General features: G+C 47.0%; 1 protein-coding gene across 2 annotated transcripts in view; it reads right to left on the reverse strand.

Annotated features, from left to right (window-relative positions):
• MTHFD1L (methylenetetrahydrofolate dehydrogenase (NADP+ dependent) 1 like) overlaps positions 1 to 23,391 on the reverse strand; it is a 183,635-nt gene that overhangs the window by 29,293 nt on the left and 130,951 nt on the right. The gene's annotated exons all lie outside the window — the stretch shown is intronic.

The following is a 23,391-nucleotide window of genomic DNA, read 5'->3' on the forward strand; positions in this document are numbered from 1 at the left end:
TTTAATGAATTCAGGCACACTGGCACCAGTCCACAGGAAAGGGATCAAAGCTGGATATCATAATCACTGACTTCAAAGAAACTGAGCTGAGTTCAAAGAAATAAGGCTGTGGACAAGTACTGAGGCCATTCTTAAGAATACTGATGGTCAGTCCTGTGAATGTGTCACTGTTGACAATGCCAAGTGTGGCAAAAGTCGCTTTTTGACCCACATAAGGAAGTTCTTCAATGTTTAGCTTTTATATTGTCAAGTTTCACTGTCCTACGTTGTAAGTAAATGATTTTTAGGTTCAAAAATTAATGTGATTCCTAAGAAGCTCAAGAAATTTCTATTTAATTTTGAAAAAAAATAATCTGGGCTGTATACTCAGAGTATCAAGAGAGTCTCCCGGGATCAGCGGATGGAAACATTAAAAGCCTGAAAAAGTACTGAAAGAGGAGAAAGGTCAGAGAGTGGGCTGGGAGCATATGGATGTTGTAACTGAATCCTCAGTTCAAGAAGAACCTGACCCGCAGCGGCTACTTAGAGCCGTGAGGAAATGCCCTAGGATGTGAAAAGCCCTGGTAGCGCTATTAACCACATCCAAGAATAAAAAGTGAAAAATGATACTGGAAAATCCTGAGGTGTCTCCATCTCCCTCACTGATAAGATCTTGGCTCAAGTTCCTCTCAATGGGTCACTAGGCAAAAGCCAGCAGTGTCCTGTAAACTCACAGCGTGGCTTTTTATTCCGGTGCGGTCAGGCGGGCATTCCTCTGTGGCTACAGGGAGCAGGACAGCATAAACTCCCCTTTGTCATCTTTTGATTTAATCAAAACACAGGGCTGCTATCAGATCTATAGTTTCAGTTTGTTTACCCAGAAGTCTCCTCTGCCACCAATGGAGGGAATTAAAATTGTGTAAATCAGCTCTTTCCTGGAGCCATGCCCGAGAGTCAACTTGGTATTCAAACGTTCCCTTCAAGTCCTCTTGGGCGTCCCTTGGCGCCTCGCTAAAAATGACAAACGTGCTATGGGAAATAACCTCCCCTCTGTTCACAGGCACCGCAGCTCCACACAATAGTAAGCGGGACACCGCGTCCGGGGGACATCGGCAGAAAGGAAGGAATTAACGGTGACGCGAGCGGCCAGGCTGCCACGGACGTTCCAGATCCTGGGGAAGAGCTGAGCACGTGGTGGGCCCGGGTCACGGGGTTGGAGAAATTTATCCCCTCAAGGACACGGAGATCCGTGCTTACATACGGTCATCTACCTGACCTACGTTTAACATGCGATCTCACTTCCAGGGTTCACGGGCAAGAAGCTGTTCTTTATTCCTTACAAAGCTAACAAAAATTGTAATGTAAAAGAGGATGAGATAATCTGGGATACTGTTCCGTGGTCAAACTAACAGAAGTTGCTCTTGTAATGAGGAAAGGGATACGGCTTTAACACTTACTCATCCGTCCAACAACGACCTGCAGACGCCACTTTCGTGCTGAGCATGAAAGGAAGGAGAGGAGCAGCGGTAGGAATTTTGTGGAAATAAGATGAGAAACCTGAAGTCTGAGAGGACCCTTCTTGGGGGCCTCGGGGAGGGGGCCGCACTCAATCACCCCAACAGGGATGCACACTGGTTGTTTACTTTCTGGAAGCTCCAGCTATAGACAAAGGATTGACCCACTCTTCCTGGTGTTCTTCTTCTTTTATTAAAAAAAAGATTTTATTTATTTATTTGACAGACAGAGATCACAAGGAGGCAGAGAGGCAGGCAGAGAGAGAGGGGGAAGCAGGCTCCCTGCTGAGCAGAGAGACCGATGCGGGGCTCGATCCCAGGACCCTGAGATCATGACCCCAGCGGAAGGCAGAGGCTTTAACCCACTGAGCCACCCAGGCGCCCCATCCTGTGGTTCCTTTTAAGCAAAATCACTGTGTTTAAGAAACCAAACATTACCCAACCTTTGCAGTATGGGGACTTTTTTTCACTTTACTTGATCTTAGCCAAAAGACCAAGAAGCAATTGGGGATTTTTTTTCGAAGTAGAAAATGAGTTCCTATGGCTAGAATCCGTTAAGCATGGAAACGTGTCATGAGAAAGACCACTGTAAATGAAGTGTTCATGCTTTTAAAGGACTTTCTATTTCGTAGATGCCAACCTCTGCCCATAACTAAACACGGTAGGGTCTGCCTACGGGAGATGCCTGGTTTATTTGCTCCACAGACCAGGCACAGCCTTTGGAGTCTTGCCTGCCCAGCACGCTTTATCCTGGTTTTCCTGTAACCACAGGGGCCGCTCCATGCCGCGTGGGTGGGTCTGCCCTGCCCACGGGATGGGCCCACAGGGATGGGGTCAGCACCGGGACGTGAGGCACACAGGGCCCGTCGGGGGATTCCTGAATCCCGCGATGTAGACGGTAGGACAGAGGGTTCTTCTTCCTCTGAGACAGTGAGTTTCAAGTGCGAAGTAGGTCATTTGGTGACAGGAAGGGCATCATTCCGAGGGAGGCCAGACTGAGAACCGGAGAGCAAACGACAGGATCCAGACCTCAGCCGTGGCTGAAGCCATGGAACCCAAGAACTTCTTTGTTTTCTGGGTCAATTCCTTCCCTCTTTTTGTCTAAGTGTGAACTAAGTGAGTTTTTTCTTATTTGTAACTAACCAGCATTTTGACAGTGAGTGTCAGGCTTCAGCAGTTAGGAACGATTCCATTCCAGGTCCCTCCCCAGGGCCCTTGGCCTCCGGAGAAGGGAGGCACTAGGAGGCAGGAGAGGAGTCAGAAGCCACCAGGGGCGGGGGGCCGGTGGTGCCTGAGTCCCCTGCAGGCCCTCCGTCTCACAGACGAGGGAAACAGACTTGCACGCTCGTTTGCTTGCCTGAGAAGCTCTTCCTTTTGCTGACCTGTCCTCGCTGTCAGCCTAGAGCAGCATTTTGGATACTCCTAAATTAAATCGCGCCCAAGGTGCAAAACTGTAAGTAAATGTGCAGGAGGTTGTTTAAGAATATGAACACATATTAGCAAACATTTGCTAATCTTGAAGAGTTAGAAGCTATGATTTGATTTAATCTTTTATACATCTATACATATATATATTTTTGAAGAATGGTATTAAACCAATCTTCATTAAAATAAACAAAAAATCAGACCCCTATTTCTGACAAGTTAAAAACAATTTAACACTTCAAGGGAATGTCTCAGGAATGTAAGAAATGGCATAAAGAGACCAATTTTAGATGTACAAAAACAAAGTGAATTCTTTGGAAGTGAACTCTGTAAGTGAAATCAGTGGTTTTTAAGAGACAACTCCTCAAATTGACTCTTTTTGCCAAATATTCAACTTATTTTTCTTTGTTTTTCCAAGACTTTAAAATAGTATATTTTTAAGACAAACAATTTGATTATGTATTTTGAAAAACTCTCAATCTGTGGGTTCATCCAGGAGTGGCCGGGTCCCAGTGGATAGATTCATGACAAAGATACACTGATTATCTTTTAAACTCCCCCAAATGCTCACGACTCCTTGCAGTAACTAGAATATCACACTGTACTTTATTCAAATTATTGGCCCCTTGGAAAAACAAAACAAAACAACACAACATCAAAAACTGGAACACAATTCAGATCTTTGGTTTTAAAGGTATGTTTTTAAACCCTTCATTAATTTCCAGAGTGAGGCCAGATAATGTAATATGACGGCTGGCCTTACTTCTCCCTTCTCGTTTCTTGACTTTGGGTGTTTAATTATTCTGTTTGCTTAAATGTCTAAATACATTTGCAGAAGCTTGCAACAGTATCAAATGGAAGCTTCATGAATCTGTCAATATTATTTTTGGCTTGCTTCATGGAAAGGAAACATGCTATGCTAAAAGCACAAAATTCGGAACAGGGAAATAAGCAAATCGCTCTTCTATCTGTATGACACATATCTGTTAGTAAAACAGAAAAGAAGAGAGAGATGGGCGTTTAACTGGATTACTCATCTTGCAAAATAGTCACCCCTTTTCCTATGCTATGCTGCACAACGTCAATTAATCATACTGGAAAGCTGGAAGAACAAAGACTGTTTTGATGACAAATGAGACAGTAAATGAAGCTGAGATAGGAGTGAAGATTCGAGAGGGAGGTATTTTGATTCTTTTTTAGTCTATACGCGCAGATGATACAAATGATGGCAACTTGGTTTAGAACATACGTTTTGCCGTGGAGTTTGACTTGGTACGTGTTCTATCTATCACATCCCTTGAGACAACTAAGAATAATGCAAAACTGCCTGTTAATAACCACATAAAAAGTGGCAAGTGCGGGCAAACGCATCCAATCTAGCTGTCAAAAGGCCACAGCAGCCATCAGAGAAGGCTACATGTTTCGGCACCAAGGTTACCTCCTAGAACCAGAGCCAAGTTACATGCGCTGAGCTAACTGCACGTCTCACGGAACAGCAGTCTCACTGCTCTTCTCGCCTGCTCTATCCAAGCTCAAGGCCACCCAAGAATGAAATCCAAAATTGAATAAATATGCAGCAACCTCATTTTACAGTCTTCAAGTTCTACCTTGTCTTTTATCAGAGTTTCAAGCTAATAATTAACTTGTTTTGAGTTTCACTTATTTTCATTTCCCATACCCAAGGGGTCACCCTGCTCCCTCTTGCCCCCAACATAACACCAAATACACAAAATGTGCTTTTAAAAATCTCACTCCAGGCCCTAGAAGGTAAGTCATGTGATGGCAAAGGCTTTGTCACATTTATTTTATTCGTGGTGCCTGGAAACATAAAAACATGAATAGACATGAGAGTATAGAGGAAAAATAGGGCTTGGCCTTTGATACCCAAGGTTGATTGGACATGGGTGACTGGCTTAGTGGCTGCTTAGAAATTCCATCCAGGTGGGGAGGCCTTGATGGGATCAGCTTGGCTTTTCAGGTTCTAGGAACCAGGGTTTTGGTGAAATAAGTTGCATTTAGCAAACTTACAAAGGGCCTGTTTTATAGTCTAAATGTCATTTGATTCATTCACAGACAATGCATGACCTTGCCATTTTGAGAGACAGTGTGCAGTGACGGGAAGAGCAAGAGATGTGGAACAGAAGAACGTGCAACCAGAGGCACACTCAGGGGCCTCTGTTTTCTCACTTATGTATCGGGACAGTTGGACTCGATGATCTCTAGCACGAGGATCTGGAGAAACACAGTGTTGGGCTTTCTCACTGTTGGGACTTTGGTTTGAATAACTTTCTGAGGTGCTAACGGCTGCAGCAGTTATAGCACAGACCTCGTCATTGAACCCTAGACCCAACACCCAGCAAATGTCAAGTGACATTCTTCACTTGAACTAGTGACAGGTGTGTCACGCAACATGTCCAAAGCAGAATTCATGATTGTGCAAAGAAGAGTTAACACGGCAGGCCCGAGAATGCTATCTTTGCACCCGCTCGCAAGGCTGGTGTAACTTGGACTCTGGGAGGGTTCCTTCCGTTCTCTCACTCCCAGCGGTGGCTAGCAGCATGGTCTCTGCCAAGGATGCTTTATTTTCTCCAGTCTGGAATTGGTATGTGCCAGGCAGAAGGGGGCCTACGCCATCAGCCGCCCTGAAAAAGTCCTCGGTGCTGAGTCTCTAATGAGCTTCCCTGGCGGACCACCTTTCGCACGTGTTGCCACAATTTGATGCCAGAGGAATTAAACCTGACCAGTGTGACCCCCCAGGAAGAGGGCTCTTGGAAGCTTGAGCCTGGCCTCCTGGGGATGTCACTGCACATGCCTTTTCCCTCTGCTGATGCTGTTGTTTTAAGTCATAGCCCTGAGCCTAACTATGTGCACAGTCTGTGACTCTGGTGACGTGCTGAAGCTGGGGGTGGCCTTGGGTTCTGTTATCCTCCTCCTAAAGCTGTGTGTTCTCTTTGACCGCTTATCAAGATAAGGACAAACAGACCTACTGCAGGAACAAGTCAGAAATGTGAGCCCTTCCTGAACTCTCTCCTCCCCTCCCCCGTTCATGCGGCCCAGTTTACTTGACCCCCGTCATTTCTTCACACCTGCCTCCTCCTGTCATCTTCCCAGACCTCTGCCCACTCCGGCGTCATTTGCTTCCCTAACTCCCAGCCACCTCCTAACTAGGTCCTCATGGTTCTCATCTCTTTTCTCCCCACCCCACCCTCCAGACCCCTGTCGGAGGGAACCTTCCTAAAATGTGAACACAATCAGGATATTGTTGTTTAAAATCCCCCGGCCCTGGGTGTTGCCTTCCTGCCCACTGTCACTGCCCGTACTCACTCAGAATCCTGTTACTTGCACACACGGTCACGGTCACGGTCACGGTCACGGTCACACGGAATTTTAGCCGTGCTTTCTAATGCCCTGATGCTTTGTGCTCCCGTCCCCTATCTCCTGGCTAACTTGTTCTCATCCTTCGCAATCAGACAACCCCGTGCCCTGCCTGCCACACTCCCCAGCCTCACCAGTGCTCAGTGTCACCGGCTCCCATGAGCTTGGGAGCACGTTGATGTGCTTGGTCTCTCAGAAGGAAAGAGCTCCTGGCTTTTCAAGTGTCTGTGTATTGAACTGCTGTCCCTCACCGGCCTTTGAAGTCCTTGAGGTGAAGGTCCAGGCCTTTGTTGTTTTGTTGTTCTTTCTCATGGCCTAGTGCACGGCACTCTTCCATAAATATTGAAGGAGTGAATCAGAAAGAAGGAATTTGTGTGGCGGCACAGTGATGCATTCATTTAGCTAGAACGGCCCAATGAATCATCACTGTTTGCCTGTGTATCTAAAGGAAGTGGATGAGTCAGTGAGAAAATTAGCTTCAGTGAGGGGCTCTCACCTGGGTCCTCCTGGTCACAGCAGTAACTCTGTAGTCCTCAGTCCCCCCTTTTTTCAATTCCAGGTGGTCTTACACCTTCTGCCGCCCCCATTCTGTTCTGGGGCAATGAATTTCATTCTTCACCATGTAAATATTAATGGAGCTGTTTGGGTCAGATTTTTCTGAATTGCTTCCCACAGATTCAGTGCTGTTTATCTTAGCGATGTCCGCTTACTGACCTTGGCCTGCTTTGCCCTTCATTTAAAATCTTCCTCCAAGTCTCTACTGTTCCCTCCCTACATTACTTGAAGGGTTTGAGTCTGGAACCAAGCAAAGCCAAAATCTACTGGAAGCACTGACTTCCTCATAAATAAAATGGATGATTCCCTGGTGCCTCACTTAGAGCCTCTCCTCACCATCCCGTGGCTGATCTCTATAGACGTGCCCGCAGGACAGAGAGCACAGCCAGTCTCCAGGGAGAGGGTTCTGAATGCCGTGTCAAGGACACAAGAGGAACCGCTCTGGGATGTACTGGTCTCCAGGTAGTCTGTTCAGCAAGAAATACTCAACACCTCTACAGTTTCCGGAAATGAAAACTATTGAACAAAATGGTAAGAGAAGAGCCTCAGTACCTAGGGAAAGGTTTTGCACATTTGCATCCTTTCGTAGTGGTCATTTCTCAGAAAAAAAGAACATTCTTAACTTTTACATTCATTTTATAAAACACTAGTCGCGACCCGCTTTCTAACTACTTCGGCTTTCAGCTACCCAGGACTGGGGGGGCGTTATCCCACCTCAGCGGTGTGGGGACCTGCTCCGTGGCAGATGCAAGACTTTCAGTCCAAAGGTCCCAACCCAGTGCACTCACCACTGAACCTGCCTGCCCTTCACCGATTAGCTATCTTTTGGTTTAAAAATAAAAGTTCCTTTAGAAGTATTCTGAACTAGTAATATTGGTGAACTGCTGCTATCAAGTAAGTTAAAATAGTAAAAAACAATCCTTGGCACACACATGCAGGTGCACCCCCTGACCTCCCCAACCTGCTTGGCCAGGCCACACCCACCCAGCCATGCAGCGGGGGGCCAGGAGTCCTTGGAAAGGAGGGGACCAGGGCTTTTGGAAGGCACGGGGTCAGGTCAGGGGTGCACATGAGCCACAGCCTTTCCTTCTTGGGGGACAAATCACACTCCTCCCCAAACCATAACTTTCACGATATAGCTCTATCTTGGGGGCTCAGTGGGCTTCTGTAGGCTAATGACCATCTGTCATATTGAAAAATTTGCAAAGGTATAACAGAATGAGTGAATTTTGATGGCTATCTGCCTGTAGGCCACCCTTAAAAGCCAGCAAGCAAAACACGGTGCTGCAGAGCACGTTGAAGGAGCTTTCTGAAAGATGAGAAACTCTGCCTCCGCCACCAGTGCGACCCCAATGCTCAGTGCTCCCCTGTGTCCCACTCCTCCAAGAACCCCAACGTGGCCCCGACCCTCCCAGAGGGCCAAGCTGCACCAGAACCATGTCTTGCTGAACTGTGTGTGTGCAGCTGTTTCTGTTTCATCAAAATAGCAACGTGGGAAGTCAGCCTAAGCTCTCGCTAGGTGCCAAAATGAAATAAGACACTGAAACGCTCAGTACATAAGCCAGGGGTCATCGCTGAACGGCAACGAGCGTGACGACTCTGTGTACCGCTTTCCTCAAAGAGAAGACTATTTCCTGGTGTGTTTTAACTGAGAGAGATAAGGTGGGAATACATCTTTGTGCGTACTTTACGTCTAGATCTCTCCGGTCTTAGAACGTGCTGACGTGGCATCATTGCTTATGTCTTGCTTCTTAGCCTTCCGTATGTCTGTTCCAGGAGGAACAGAAAACCTCTGTTCCAGAGGCTTTCAGCAAAGAACTTGAGGGAGCTTACCTTTCTTTCTTTCTTTCTTTCTTTGAAGATTTTATTTATTCAAGAGACAGACAGAGAGAGTACAAGCAGGGGGAAAGTCAGAGGGAGAAGCAGACTCCCTGATGAGCAGGGAGTCCTGTGCAGGGCTGGGGCTCTATCCCAGGACCTGGGATCATACTCTGAGCAGACGCTTAACCATCTGACCTCCTAGGCACCCCAGAGCTTACCTTTCAATAAAATTTAAAAATCAGATTGACAGAAATCAGGATCACGAAAATATAAACCGATAGAAGTCAGGTCCGGTCAGGCACTAGAAGTGTTTTAGGCCTTCTCGACGACCAAAGTGGAAAGAGGAAAACAGTGAGGCCTAGGATGTGCCTAGAACATGCATTTTCATTCTCCAGGGAAAGAAGCACAGAGAACAAAGTAAAGAAATCCTAGATATTATTGACACTTAGGACTGGGAGAAAATCATTCAGTGTCTGAACCTGCTGTGCTTTAAGCACAAGGCCTGGCGTTTAGGACTCAGGCACGAAGAGGAAGTCCCCACCCTCCCAGGACTCACCAAAGAACAACCACCCATTACTTTCTGGGGAAAGACAAGCACCTGGGTCTCAGAACTGGGAGCTGTGAACGCTACACCAGAAGTCATGGCATAAACGGAATGCAAAGAATTTACTGAACCCAGAGGACCCACTCCTGTGAGGGATCTGGAAGGGCCCTGGGTCAGAGGAGTGTCCCGCATTAGCAAGTTGGTACCTTACAGCACCCATGTTCCTCGAAAGAGGACACTGTTTCAGAGGAAAAGACAGACCGCATAGATTTCCAGAAACACCATTTCCCATGCAGGCCTGATTAAAAAGCCAGACAGCGGATAGTTGAAGGTTATAACCTCTGGCAATGGCGTGGAGCGACTCTCTTCCACCACGCTGTGCTCTTATGCCCGGCGGCAGGTCAGCTATGTGGCTGGCGGTTGAGAGTGTCCAACCCAAAGAGACAAAGGCCAGGACTCAGCTTTGAAAACAGTTCTAGATCTGCTACAAGCACGTTAATTAATGGGGGGCAGAAACGCTAAGATCTGCACCCTAAAAACGTGGCTGGGATTATGCCGGCTGATATTCAAAGATATTCAAAGCAAAGGTTTCAGCTAGAAAAGTTACAGGAAAATCTCAGCAGGTCACAATTAGAAGTTCACATTTTCAGTGACATAGCCTTCTGCTAACCAAGTAGAAAAATTAGCCAAAAAGTTTATCCTGACTTACTACAATTTTAAAGACTATATGGATATTAATGAGTATCAAGGAATATGGTTTTGAATACCATCTGCTCCCACAATGGGATTGGTTTTGGAGATCACTTGAAGCCACTCTTTCTAATGAGATGGTTACTAGAACCAAGGGTCACTTTTCAGTAACTCCTAGGATGTAAAAATAAGACCATATCATCAGTACAAGGATGGTATACTCTTTCCTATGGGGCAAAGCCAGGGCTGAATGGCGGTTCTGCCCCTTAACAGTTCTTTGATCAGGGCAAGTTACTAAACTTCTCTGTGCCTTGGTTTCCCTGTGTGTAAAACAAGGACAGTGATATTACTTATCTGGGAAGGGCACTGTGAGCATTAAATCAAACAAGACACAAAAATTGCTCAAAATACCACCGGACAGGCAGCGAGTACTCAGTAAATGTTCGCTCTGATTACAGTTTTGATTTTTATTATTTTTATAATTTATGTAAGCATCCCTTTCTCTCTAGCTGCTTTTCTCTGCATTTTTACATTGTCGAATTATGGGCTATGAATCTCATTTATTTTCCCACTAAGCAAATCAATTATTTCCCCGGGTCATTAAACATCCTAAACATACAGACACGGAATATACGTAGAGACAATCCTTCTGGTCATGAAACTCTCCGGACATTAGTATCTTTAGCCCTCCTTTCAATGACCCTTTTTAAAAATTACACAATCCATTTAGGAGAGAAGAACGGATTCTTCTGAGGCTAGAAGATGTCCGCTCCTGCGCTCACAGACAAGAAATGGAAAAGAAAAAAAAGACAGTTACAGCGGCAGATCTGTGAACACTTACTGAACGAGGGCAGGCAGAGTTTCTGTTTTTAGAGTTACGATACATAGACAGCCGTGTCTGCCTGTGGATAACCCAGGAGGGAGGATGGGGTGTCAGGGAGAGATGCGGAGTCAGCTGGGGCGACACTCCATCACTGTCCCCAGCTTGAGTCTGGGATCACAAAGAAGCGCCAGAGCAGGATTTATGGGCAAACGTTCTTTTCAGCTCGGTAGATATTCCCCACCACGGCGTCCACGTCTTATTAACTGCTTACTGTCCGCATAAAAGAATCTACCTGAAGCTGTAATCTGGGAACTTAATGTATTCTTGCTAAAGCTTCTGCTCTTTTTCCAGTGATGTGGTGGCGGCCATCTTCCTCCCCCTCCCCCACCCTGGTCTAAAATACTTCCTACTCCACGGAAAGATATAAGGTTCCCATTTCTGCCTCGCATGAAAACTAAAAGGGCTTCAAAGAAGCCGAAGAGATGTCCTCTTGGAATCCCATTGTTAGGTGGTTTGGTGTCTCTTCTGCATCTTCCTGCCAAAATGATTCCATTTCCAAAATGGAGCACATTCCATTCTTTATGACAGACGTATCAAAACTACAATGACCTCCAGCTGTCAAAACAGCTTGAAGAAAACGTCAGTGATGGTAATTATAATTAACAGAGAACTTACAGCCATCGATGTGCTGATTTTTACCTACGTGAAAAGTACGGGTAAGTGCATCGTTTTTAGTCAGCATGAAGGACTCCAAAGGAGTAACCCACTGAACTCATCAGGGACGGAAGGCCGACGCCGGATGGGTGTGGGAGCTGGGCCGCCCATCCCCAACCTGACCTTTAGCTGATCAGTCCTTGTAACAAGTCCTTGCAGGCCGGAAGTAAAAACTGTCTCTTCACACGAGCGGTAGTCAGGATTTCTCCCTGCTCCACGGGACCCTTTCCCATATCATTGTGATTTTATAGGTTTGATGACAAGTTAACTGCCTGCCATTTTGAAATAGCTCCAACCATGTCAGAAAGACAGAGAGCAGAGCTAACGGGGACTCAGGTTACTGGTCCCAGTGGGCGGACAATAACGGTGATAGAGAAGGGAGGAACCCGAACGTGGAGGGTTCTAATGGATCGGCGGCGTCAGGGCGAGCCAGACAGATAATGCTGGGTGCGCCTCAGACAAGAGAGTATTTCCTTTATTTGTAGGCTGATTCTCTTTATTTGTGTAATGTAGTCTGAGGCCACCTTAAAAGGTTTTGATTTGTCGCAAATAACAGCTCACTCAGAAACCAGATGATTGAGGCTTAATGACTAAACGCATATAGAAAGAGTGTTTCTCCACTCTCCCCACAAGCGGCCTGGCAGTATACACAGGGGACAACCAGCTGTCCCCTCACCCGGCCCGGTGCCGCCTGTTCTGACATTTCTAGCCTCCTTGGTTCCCCGGGACAGGCTCCGTCCTGGAAGAGGGCTCACACAGCCTGGGTGACGGCAACGGCCAGAGGTTTTGTTTCTCTGTTTTCAAGACAGTAAAGAATGACCTGGAGATCTGGCATTGTGGGCACGCAGGAGGGGGTCCTGCGCACCCCCTGGGACCACAGTTCACAGAGCCTTCTAGGTTTTGAAATGGTCTGCTGCTCAGTCCACTGGCTCAGGCCTTCTGATGACTGGCTCCCACGGTATTCAACTCCCAGCGACAGCCACTAAGGCCCTCTGTGGTGCGGCTGCTGCCCACTGCTGGGTCCGGAATGCTTCACCTGAGCCCCCCCGCCCCCATGAGCACTGCTCTTTTTCAGGACACCTAAAGGGCACAGCTGGGGGCGGTTCTCTGCATCTCTGCTCCTTCTCACAGGAGATGTGGGCCCGTAGCATCACTCTGCACCTTGGCACCATCAGCTCGTGGCTGGCACACACGCATGGGAGGGCCTTCCCCTAGCACCAAGCATCTGGGGCCGGGGCTGGCTGTTTCCAGTCTTTGTAACCTCTGTGCACAGTGCAAATTAGACACGCAAAAATGTTTTTAATTAGAGTGAAATTTAGAAACTGTACATCACTCCAATGTAAAAAACCCTCCAAGTGTCACTCCTAGCCTGTCTCCTGAACGCTGGAAACGAATTTCTGTCTCACAGATGACTTGATGGGAAGTTCAGTGGGCTTGATAGGAAATCAAGCCACTTGATAGTGACTTGACGGTAAGTTCAGACAACACATAAGTCTCCACATTCACGGTCCCAGCAGCTTGCCCTTTGTTCCTGCCAGGAAGAGCCTTCTAGGTCCTGGAAGGCACCTGACACTCCTTCCGCACTTTCCATCCCTCCTTGGCTCCTGTGACTTCTCCCGGGCTCCCAGCACACACATTTCTCTCCACTTCCCAAGTCCGAGGCCATCATGGGCCCATGACATTGACTCAGGCCTTGACACAGGCCCCTCAGAGTCTCTTGGCCTTGGTCTCTCTCTCCTTCAGGAGCTCACTTCCAGGGTGGTTCTCTGCCCACAAAATCTCAGACACCCTAGTACACCTCAGTGTGTCAAAGCCATCATCTCCCGAACCGATCTTCCCAAGTGGCCTTTGCTTTCTTTGGAGTTCTACTGCATTTACCAATTACTCCTTTCTTTTGGCAAGCAAACGCACCAACTCTTTGTTGTACTTCTGAAAATGTCGATGCCTTATTAATCCAAATATTCTCTACCCCCCTTACGGTGACATCACATTTTACACTTTGTTATGTGTGGCAGAGCTTAACACACCAGGTGCGGTGAATACACACTGATCCACAAGAAGAAAATACCAAGATGTTTAAAGATCAAAGTTATTCTTCTCAAAAGCTCTAATATTCAGAACACTAGTACGCTCCCTTCCATTTATCATCAGCCATGCTCTGAGGGCTGCTACAGAGAGTGATGAGCTCATCTGTGTAAAGCACCGGGAACAGTGTCTGACCTGTGGTTAAAAGAGCCATTATGTGGAGGAGGAGGAGGAGGGGAGGGATTGAGTTCACACTCGCAGAGAATCCCCTTGTTCTCTGTGGACCTGGCACGCTACCGACACACACGGGCAGCTCCAAACGCATGTTCTGCACTGGGCTTCTAAGGGTGGGAAGGTCAAGAGAACTAAAGACATGGTCCTTATCCAGAAGGATGAGGATGAACAGGAAAGACGGGGCAAGGCCATGTGGGAAGGGCACATCACATCTTAGCGGAGTGGAGCTGGAGGCACAAGGACAAGGTCTGAGTGAGAGATGGAGTGACTGAAGGTGAGCCAATGTTGCAGGGGACCATCTTCCCAACGCCAGTCCTCGGGGAAAGTCTGGAGCTTGGGAAAGTCCATATTCAGAAGAGAAACACAGATAAATTTTGGGAATGGGATGATGGATTTTGGAAGGTGTAAGGAAGCATGGCAGGTAGTTTTTATGGGTCCTACAGTCTCTAGAGTGGATTCTTCGGGTTGGAATGAGTCTCAAACAGAAGATGATGCCCATGATTGACGCAGCAAGTTATGCTGCCAGTTCTAGGTCTCCTTGTTAGCAGAATGTGGTACCTTTATTACTAACACTTAACGCAGGCACCCCAACAAGTTCTCACGGGGGGTTGACAATATGTCTATGGATTTTCTTTATGGGTCTTCCAGGGACTTTATAAATAAACACCTCCATCTGGTTACTTAATCTAACATCAGTTATATCCCCAATACCTAACAGCTTTACATCTGTCCCCTGATTAAATTAGATCTGTGATACCGGAATAAACTGTTTTGAGTTTTCAGGGACACCTCGTGAAGACTGAAAGACAACCAATTCTTCCAAAAGTGATTTACCGCAGATATTATCAGGAGACACATAATATGTCAATATGTATTTTAACATTTAATCTGATATCCATGGGTGGATACAAGAATGAACATACATATTTAGGCCTGTAAACTCTCATGAGTTCAGATATTATCCATTATATTTTCCTCAAAAATTACAATTGTAGGTTTCAAATGTGACATTTCCCGATAAATCTAGCTTCTCTATTTTTCCATCCCAGCACACCTGCAAACCGGCTCTGAGGACTGCTGGGCTGTTTAGTCGGGAAAACTGGTATTCGGGTTTGTATTAATTTTATTTCCCTCCCGTAAATTACTGAGCTGCTTCTGATTATGTACCTCTTACTAAAAACTGGGATATCCAAGGAGAATGAATGCAGTGAAGAGGCAGAAAATAAAAAGAAGCTCCGGGAGTACCAGATAGTTCTATGGGTGCCTTTCATTAGTTCCGGACCGGGGAATGCCTCCATGATCAATGTTAGGCTCTGAATCCAAGTTAAACACAGGGAGAAAACAAGGAGACTGGAGACGGACGCAGAGGAGGAACGGGCCAATATTTCACCCATCCCTAGAGAAAACGAAAGATCAATATACCGATCGTAGGCTGGACCCCTAAGCACTATAAGCACTGTCTTCTCGGTCTGTAGAAAAGAAAGAACCAACATGTGGGGGCATTGATAGCCACAGGTGAAAACTTTAACTCCGTGATAGAGATACCTGAAAATGTTATTACTCAGCCTATTATTACCCCAGCGGAGGTCGATTTCATGTGAAGTAGTTTTATATTTATGCCAAAAATAAATCAGCATCCAACTAGAAAAAAGATCCTGTCAGCCAACGGACTTGAACCTAGGTGACCCTCTGCGATAGAAAAGGAATGGCATTTTTATGAGTCACGGAGCTTCCCCTGCCTCGTCAATCTGATAAACCGTTTCTGGAAATCGAGAGTGCTGCTGGTCACCTTCCTTTCCCCTAAAACACGTCACACCGGAAGACAGGGCCGTTTTCTCTCCTGCTGGACAGACGCATGTATAGCTGGCTTCTGGACACCGGGGAGGATGAGGTGGTCACGGAGGAACCAGGCAGGCTGCTGGGGTGGGGGAAGGACGCTGGTGGGGGCTGGTGGGGGGGGGAGCCGGGGGGGGGGGCTGAGCCAGAGGAAGGCATGCTGGGCAGAAAGCAGGAAACTGTGATGCAGAGACGAGGAAGGGCAGTGGGCAGGGGACCTAAGCTGGGTGGGGAGAGGAAACCAAGCTGATCCCCAGGAATGGAGCGAAAGGACGTGGTAGGGAGAAACCACGTGGCCGGCTGGGGAAGGAGAGCCGTGGGCGGGAGGCTGGTTCATCTCAGGTGCTGGGGCAGGGAAGACAGAAAGGCTGTTTGCAGGACTCAAAAGAAATCAGCTTAGAATTCTTTATTTGTGGGGGTTGGGGTGGGAAGGCAGGGGAAGCAGAGAAGGAAGGCACAGAGTGAAAAGGAGGGGTGACTCTGTAGCTTCTGAGGGTCCGAGGGAGCTCCGCCTGATCTCACGGGACAGCGAGCCCTTTCCCTACGTGACCGCTTATCCACGGCATTCAAAGTGCAGCCCGGGGAGTGAATGTTTAATTTTTTCACTACGTAACTGGCCATAAATCTCTGGAAAATGTGGGGAGTGATGCAGTTGATTTGAACCTACAAGGTCTGAATTAATTCACCTTCATGCTTCACGGAGTGGAGCAAGTTTACAACACGGAGGAGAGAACACGTCCCCAGCGGAGCTGGGGAGTAACTTCGTCGCTGACCTGACTCGGATCCAGTGGAAACTAAACATTCGGGACATACTTTTGCAGTAGAGGGAGGAGAATGGAAAACAAAGCGAGCTTAACTGAAACAGGAGAAAGAACAAGACGGCCAGGACTTCGGCCAGGACGGCCACCATCTACTTTCTCATGACCCCCCCTCCCGCCCCCAGTCCAGTAAGTATCCACCCAGCATGCGTTGTGGACGACATCACTCACTTTCCAAACATACTCCGGCAGCTTCGTGCTGTCCAGAGCCCAGCCACGCCACGTGGTCACCTGGGCAGAGATGGGGCCAGGTCAGGTCAGAGTGGCAAAGAAAGCCACACCAGGGCCCACGAACTGCTTGCTTTACCACTGATCTTTCCAACCCTCTTCCTTAGACAGACTTGTGCGCCATGATGGGCTCACGCCAGGCCAATCCCAGCAGGAGCAAAACACGCAGGAACACACAGGCAGTGCCCACGATCACTGCTCTGTTCCAGAAAGAGCACAGGCCCCAGAGAGAAGGGTGTGGGAAGGGAGAAGGGAGCTTTGACTCGCTGCATCTTCTAGTACCCCGCGCCCCCTCCTGGGGCCAAGATGTTTTTCTCTGCTTAGCAGTCTGTGAAGCGAAAGCACTCAGTCTATTTCTGTACAGATTCAATGGGCTGCTCTGCTTCTCAGAAAGGCTCTACCTGGCAGTGATTATCACATCAACGGCCTAGGACATCTTAATCCCTTCCGAGTGAACCGTGAGGCTGCTTAACCCCAAGATTCTAGCCATATTCTCGTCCCTGAGAGTCATCATGTCCTAATTTTATGCCCCATATTTGTCAATAAAGAAGATTCCATATTCAGGGACGCCTGGGTGGCTCAGTGGGTTAAGCCGCTGCCTTCGGCTCAGGTCATGATCCCAGGGTCCTGGGATAGAGCCCCGCATCGGGTTCTCTGCTCAGCAGGGAGCCTGCTTCCTCCTTTCTCTCTGCCTGCCTCTCTGCCTGCTTGTCATCTCTCTCTGTCAAATAAATAAATAAAAAATCTTTAAAAAAAAAAAAAAAAAAAAAGAAGATTCCATATTCAAGAGGACCCCACTACATGAGGGCTTCTAAGTTCTTCGGGAGGCTCAGTGTGGTACTAGAGGACAACAGTCAGATACACTGAATGCTAAAAACAAACGGGAGGAATTCACAGGTGTTGGGACACCTCGCCGTGCCCGCTGTTTGGACAGTGCAGGGCTGTGGGAGAATGTCTGAGAAGGAAGGACATCCTCATCCACTCTCTACCCCATGACAGTCGCCTAGAAGAGCCCTCGGACAAATTAGCACAGAAAACACGATCTTGCGTTTCCATAGCAGAACCTGGGGCCAGCAGGTGTGAGACAGAACCAGACAAACCATACTCAGGAGTGCATTTCTTACGGGAACATCCTAGGTCTTCTCTCCTTCCTTCACATCTCAACTCCGGTGTGTAAACACTGCAGGACAGCTGCGATGGGCAAGGTAATGCGACCTGCCAGATTCCACCTGTGGCACACGTGTCCTGACTCCCTGGAGAAACATTGTTTCCAAGTACTTTAAGTTCATCACCTACCTATTTAGTGTATTCAGTTTTTTTTTTTTTTTTAAGATTTTATTTACTTATTTGACAGAGACAGAGATCACAAGTAGGCAGAGAGGCAGGCAGAGAGAGAGGAGGAAGCAAGCTCCCTCCTGAGCAGAGAGCCTGATTCAGGACTCAATCCCAGGAATCTGGGATCATAACCTGTGCCAAAGGCAGAGGTTTTAATCCACTGAGCCACCCAGGCGCCCCTTCAGTTTTTTTTTTTTTTTAATAGAGATTTTATTTATTTATTTGGGAAAGAAACAGAGCATGAGCAGAGGGAGCAGCAGAGGGAGAGGGAGAAGCAGATTTCCTGCTGAGCAGGGAGCCTGACGTGGGGCTCCATCCCAGGACCCTGAGATCATGACCCGAGCCGAAGGCAGAGGCTTAGCCGGCTGAGTCACCCAGGCGCTAATATTGATTGTATTTTCATATTATAAAAGGGACATATGCTCAATGCCGATACTGAAATAAGCAGGAAAGTAAAGAAAAAAATTATTTATAATCCAGCAGCCCAATGTTACCATTTTGGTATCTTTCTAGTCTTTTTTTATGTGGGGTGTAATTTACTTCTCAATAATATCATGGCACATACTTCGCTTACTGGCTAATATTTTTATGTCATGAAATTTATGCCACATGATTAAAGAGCCCTTGTAAATTACAGAAACTTAAAGACAATATCAAAACAATGTGACCAGAAGACAAAGACCACCTACTAGATTTCTTTTGGCCCAAGATTGTTTTGGAGAAATGTAATAAGCTATTAAGTTTATTGAACACCATAAACCACAAGCTTTGAAAGAATTTTGGAAACATAATGTAACAGGATAATCTGTAGAATACAGGGTAGGAAAATCTTGAAAACAATTTGCTCTTTTCTTCCCACATAAAAGATCTGTGTTCACCAAACTATTTCTTACAAGGAGATGTACTAGGTAGTGATGAGCTGGGCAAGAATCTTGTACTATTCGTAGCTTTCAATAATAAGCCAGAAATAGGGACACCTAGGTGGTTCAGTCATTAAGCGTCTGCCGTTGGCTCAGGTCATGATCCCAGGGTCTTGGGATCGAGCCCCCCGTGGGGCTCCCTGCTAGGTGGGAAGCCTGCTTCTTCCTCTCCTAGCCCCCTGCCTGCATTCCCTCTCTAGCTGTGTCTCTGTCAAATAAATAAATAAAATCTAAGAAAAGTAATAAGCCAGAAATTATATATAAGTATGTCACTAAAGAAAACCAAGAATACAGATGGCACTTAGTAGGAATGAAGACTTATTTTATGAAGGAAAAATTAGCTAGAGACAGATGGGAAAGACTGAATGAGGTTAGTGTGGGAGCAAAGGCCTCAGAGTCTGCAAGCTGAGTAATCCTCGTACTGGGTGTTTCCATCCAAACAGCTCAGGGAAGTGAAACGTCCTCGTAAAATGTCTCTGGCAGTTAACGGTATTTGTTATCATATTGTCGTCTCGTGTAATAAGTCAATAGAACACGATGAAATATTTAAATGGCAAAAAACACCGGCCTGTAAGTAAAGATGGTGGGGGAGGGGAGGTTAACCAGTCCATTTTTCTTACCAAGCTAAATGTGGAGGAGGAAGACCGAGCTCCCCAGCATTTCACCGCATGGTCGCTCCACATCAGCAGATGCTGGGGCTGGAGATGTTTATTGTTGGAGGACAGACTTGTTTTTCTGACCTCCTCCCCTTACAGACCTCCTGGGGAGCCAGGGGGTGCTTCTCCTTTGTTCTCCAGTCCACAGCTTTTGGTACTTGTAGGGTTTCTTTTGCTAGGGTGTATCGGAAGACCCATTAGGGAAGGACTTGAGCTCATTCAGCTCCACGGGGTGGTGTGAGGGACTGAGAGAATGAATGGACACCGCAGGAAGAATGAGGGCGGCCTCTGATTTTGAGGCCTGAGTTTGGGCTTTCCTTCCGGAGCGGACAGATACGTGTTTCCAAAGTACTCTAATAAGCACACATGTCGTGATTTAGAGCAAGTGTGACTCACGATGCTAGAATTTTCCCACCTGCAGGAACCAGCCCCTCCGGTGTCCCTGTTCCCCTTGCCCTCGGTCATCTTGGCAGGAAATTACTCCGCTGTGTCTCCCGCACGGGGGATGAACGTTAGAAGCATTTCAGCGGACTGTGGCAGGGGCCGGAATGGGGTCAAGTAAAAGTAAATACCAGCCCTTATTAGGCGATCCTGGCCTCCCAACGAGCATTTGCCCTGATCCATGAGCAACTTCCCGCTGGCATGGAAAGCCGACCTCTAAGGCCACCACCTCTACGTGACCATGACCGTTTCCTGACCTCCAGGAACTTCTTTAGTCAGACACCACTTCCTCCCTGGCTCCTCACACTGGATTGTCTCCCTGATGTTCCTGGATTTGCCCTGAGGCGGGGGCACCACACGGTGGCAGAGGGCTCTCTTCGGGACACCCAGTGCGCCCACGGCCAACCCCCAGGGACGAATCCACACCGTTTTCCTGCGTTCAGTGTCCTACTCGGGCAACAGTGGTAGCTCTAGAATTCCGATGTCCCAGAATGGCTCTCACATCCGCGGATGCGGTGGTGTTGCGATGGGAGAGGACCCATGGCATGCGTTTGTTTAGTGACCAGAGGATTGTAAATTATATGATGATTTTTAGTTAATGACTATTAAACGCTCAGAGCTATTAAGGCTATTAATTAATGGTTCCTAATTTTTTTTTTAAAGATTTTATTTATTTGACAGAGAGAGAGAGAGAGAGAGAGATCACAAGCAAGCAAAGAAACAGGCAGAGAGCGAGGGACGGAAGCAGGCTCCCTGCTGAACAGAGAGCCTGGGCTCGATCCCAGGACCCTGAGACCATGACCTGAGCTGAAGGCAGACGCTTTAACTCATGGAGCCACCTAGGCACCCCAACTTGTTCCTAATTTTTATACCAAACCATTTTCTTTCTAATTCAGTTCCATCTACTTCTACTAGCTGTAGGCTGCCTGAAGTGGAAGGCTTCTTTACTTGGGGAGTTCCCAAAGTGCTGAGCACAACTGCTGTAAGCAGTTGGATGAATGAAGGAATGAGTAAATGAATGAATGAATGAATTTGTTGGGTGAGCTACTGTGGGGTTCTCAATCTGTGGGGTATAGAGCAAGACAGGATAGATTTGGAAGGAGGCTGATTTTCTCCTCAGTTCTGCACCCCCCTCCCCGGGCACGGCCCCCTGTCTCTCGGTCTTCCAGTCTCTCTGGGCTGCGCTCTCATTCCTAAGCAAAGGCCTTCACTGAACAAAGCTCAGGAGACTTTCAGCACTAAGGAGTTGCAATCACTGAGCCCCTTCTAAGCAATATAAAGGCAAGCTCTTCTCACTATCCATTTTTGTTAACTGAGGTATAATGAAATTATACTCAATAAAATCCATCCTTTTTAGGTGTGTAGGTCTGTGAGTTTTGACAACGGTATATAGTCATGGAACTATCACTACAATCAAAATAATCAAAATAGAGTATTTCTATCACCCCAGAAAATTCCCTTGTGCCCATCTATAGTCATGCCCCTCCTCCCTTCTGGAAACGTCATTCAACACCCATAAAATTCCAACCCCTCTCCCTGTACCAACACCGTTACTACACCTCCCACAGACTGCTGTGGGATTCCCTGGTCTCCCCACTAGACCTTCGACGGGGCCTCCCACACTTCTCGGAGGGCTCTGTAAATGTAGACATTTTTAGAGTATCGTCCATCACCCTCGTCTCGTTTCTGTCTTGCTTATCCTTGCTTCTCCCCGGTTCAACATCTGCCTTCATCTATGCTCTTATGACTCTCAAGGCCTTCCTTCCTATTGCTTTCCTCTGAGGGTTGTGCATTGTGTCTGTATTTCTAACAGACCCATCACCACTTTATATATCCCATGAGCCCTCGCAGTTCTCCACATCCAAGCCAGACTTAGTTCCGGCTCTGTCCATCTGCCTCCTGCCATGTTCCTTCCAGGAGTGACGGCACCATCATCCCAGGCAAGCTACAAGTGGCCCGTCCCATGGCCCCATGTGTAGGTGGCTACCCTTACATGTGTCTTGAAGTCGCCTCTCTCACTGTATTAGCTTCAGTGATCCCAGTGTTGACTTTGATGAACTCTGGCTTCAACTGGTATTTCCCTGGTTCTGGCTCTCAGCCCTCTGAACATGGTCCATCGGCTGCTAGGGCTCTTTTTCTAACATAAAAATCAGATCACTTTCTTCTTCTTATAAAAAAAAATACAAAATCCCAAAACAAACACCAGAAACCATCCAACAGTGACTCCGCAGTGTGCACAGGAGAAAACCCAAGTGCCCATCGATGGTAATCAAGCTCTGGAACAGCTTGGCCCTGTCCTGCTGTCCCAACATTTCTCAGCCTCCCTGACCTTTCCTACCCCAGCCACACCGGACTTCTCTGGGTCTGGCGTGTACTTTGGTGCCCTTGAGTTGAAATTCAGTGTTTCTTTAGGTCAGAGGTTGAGGCTTTTATGAAGTGTTCTCGACTCCCTTCGAGGGAGTGGAAACACACCCTCCACTCCCTGCTCAGTCGGAAGCTGCTTTTGCTGCTCCTGTGTGGAGTGCGTTCGAAATGCCAATACCACACTTTCTAGATGCCTCCGTGGGGGGCAAACCTGTGCTCCTCACACGCCTCGTGGCATCTCCATGCCTCAGATGCAATGAAGAATTCCAGAAATGCTTACTGAAAACATTTTGCCCAATAGTAGATATGTAAACATCAAGGCAAAAATTCTGTACGATTTCTGTACTTTTGCTTACCCATTGCTTAGTTACACCACAACAGAGCCACACGGCTTATTAACATTGTTCTCATGTTTCCTGCTTGGACGTGGATCGATCTGTGACAACGACAGTAAGGATCTTCATGACTTAGAATTTTTTTGCTCTAAATCTAATCCAGGAGCACTCCAAGAATGAGAAGTTGGATTTTGGCCATTGATGGTTACCAGTAGAAGGTAAGGTGTGGCCATAATGCAACATTTTATGTATGAAACCCAACATCATGGATTTTAAATGCTTTGATAAATTTTCCCATCTTTGGTATCTCCCTTCCATCCATTAAAAAACTGAAATAACATAATTATCATCCTACACCAATGCAATCCCACCACACTGTTAAAAATGAAAACTCATTGAACTCGCTCATTTTCTAAGGCAGAGCATCCCACTTAATGTGCTGCGGAGGAAGGCAGACGGTGACATGGTGATTTTCCCAGCCTTGGGAGGTGTCTGAAGTGAGCAGTCACCTCCATTTTTCTGACCAGAGTAAAATCTTATCATTTTGAGTACAATAACGTGAAAAAGGTCCAGAGACACTAGACTAAGCCACGCCACTGTTTAAATATCAGGCTGAATTATACCAAGTTATTCTCTTCCGAGTTCTATGAGGGGAATCAGTTCGCTAGAGGAGTTTTATATGGCGGCAGAGAACATTTAGAAAAATAGCAAATACTATGACGTCCCAACACCTGATTTGCAAAGTGTAGGCAGAACATA

Source organism: Mustela putorius, unplaced genomic scaffold, assembly GCF_011764305.1.
Source record: "Mustela putorius furo isolate JIRA1106 unplaced genomic scaffold, ASM1176430v1.1 tig00000450_pilon_pilon_pilon, whole genome shotgun sequence".
Lineage (NCBI taxonomy): Eukaryota > Metazoa > Chordata > Mammalia > Carnivora > Mustelidae > Mustela > Mustela putorius.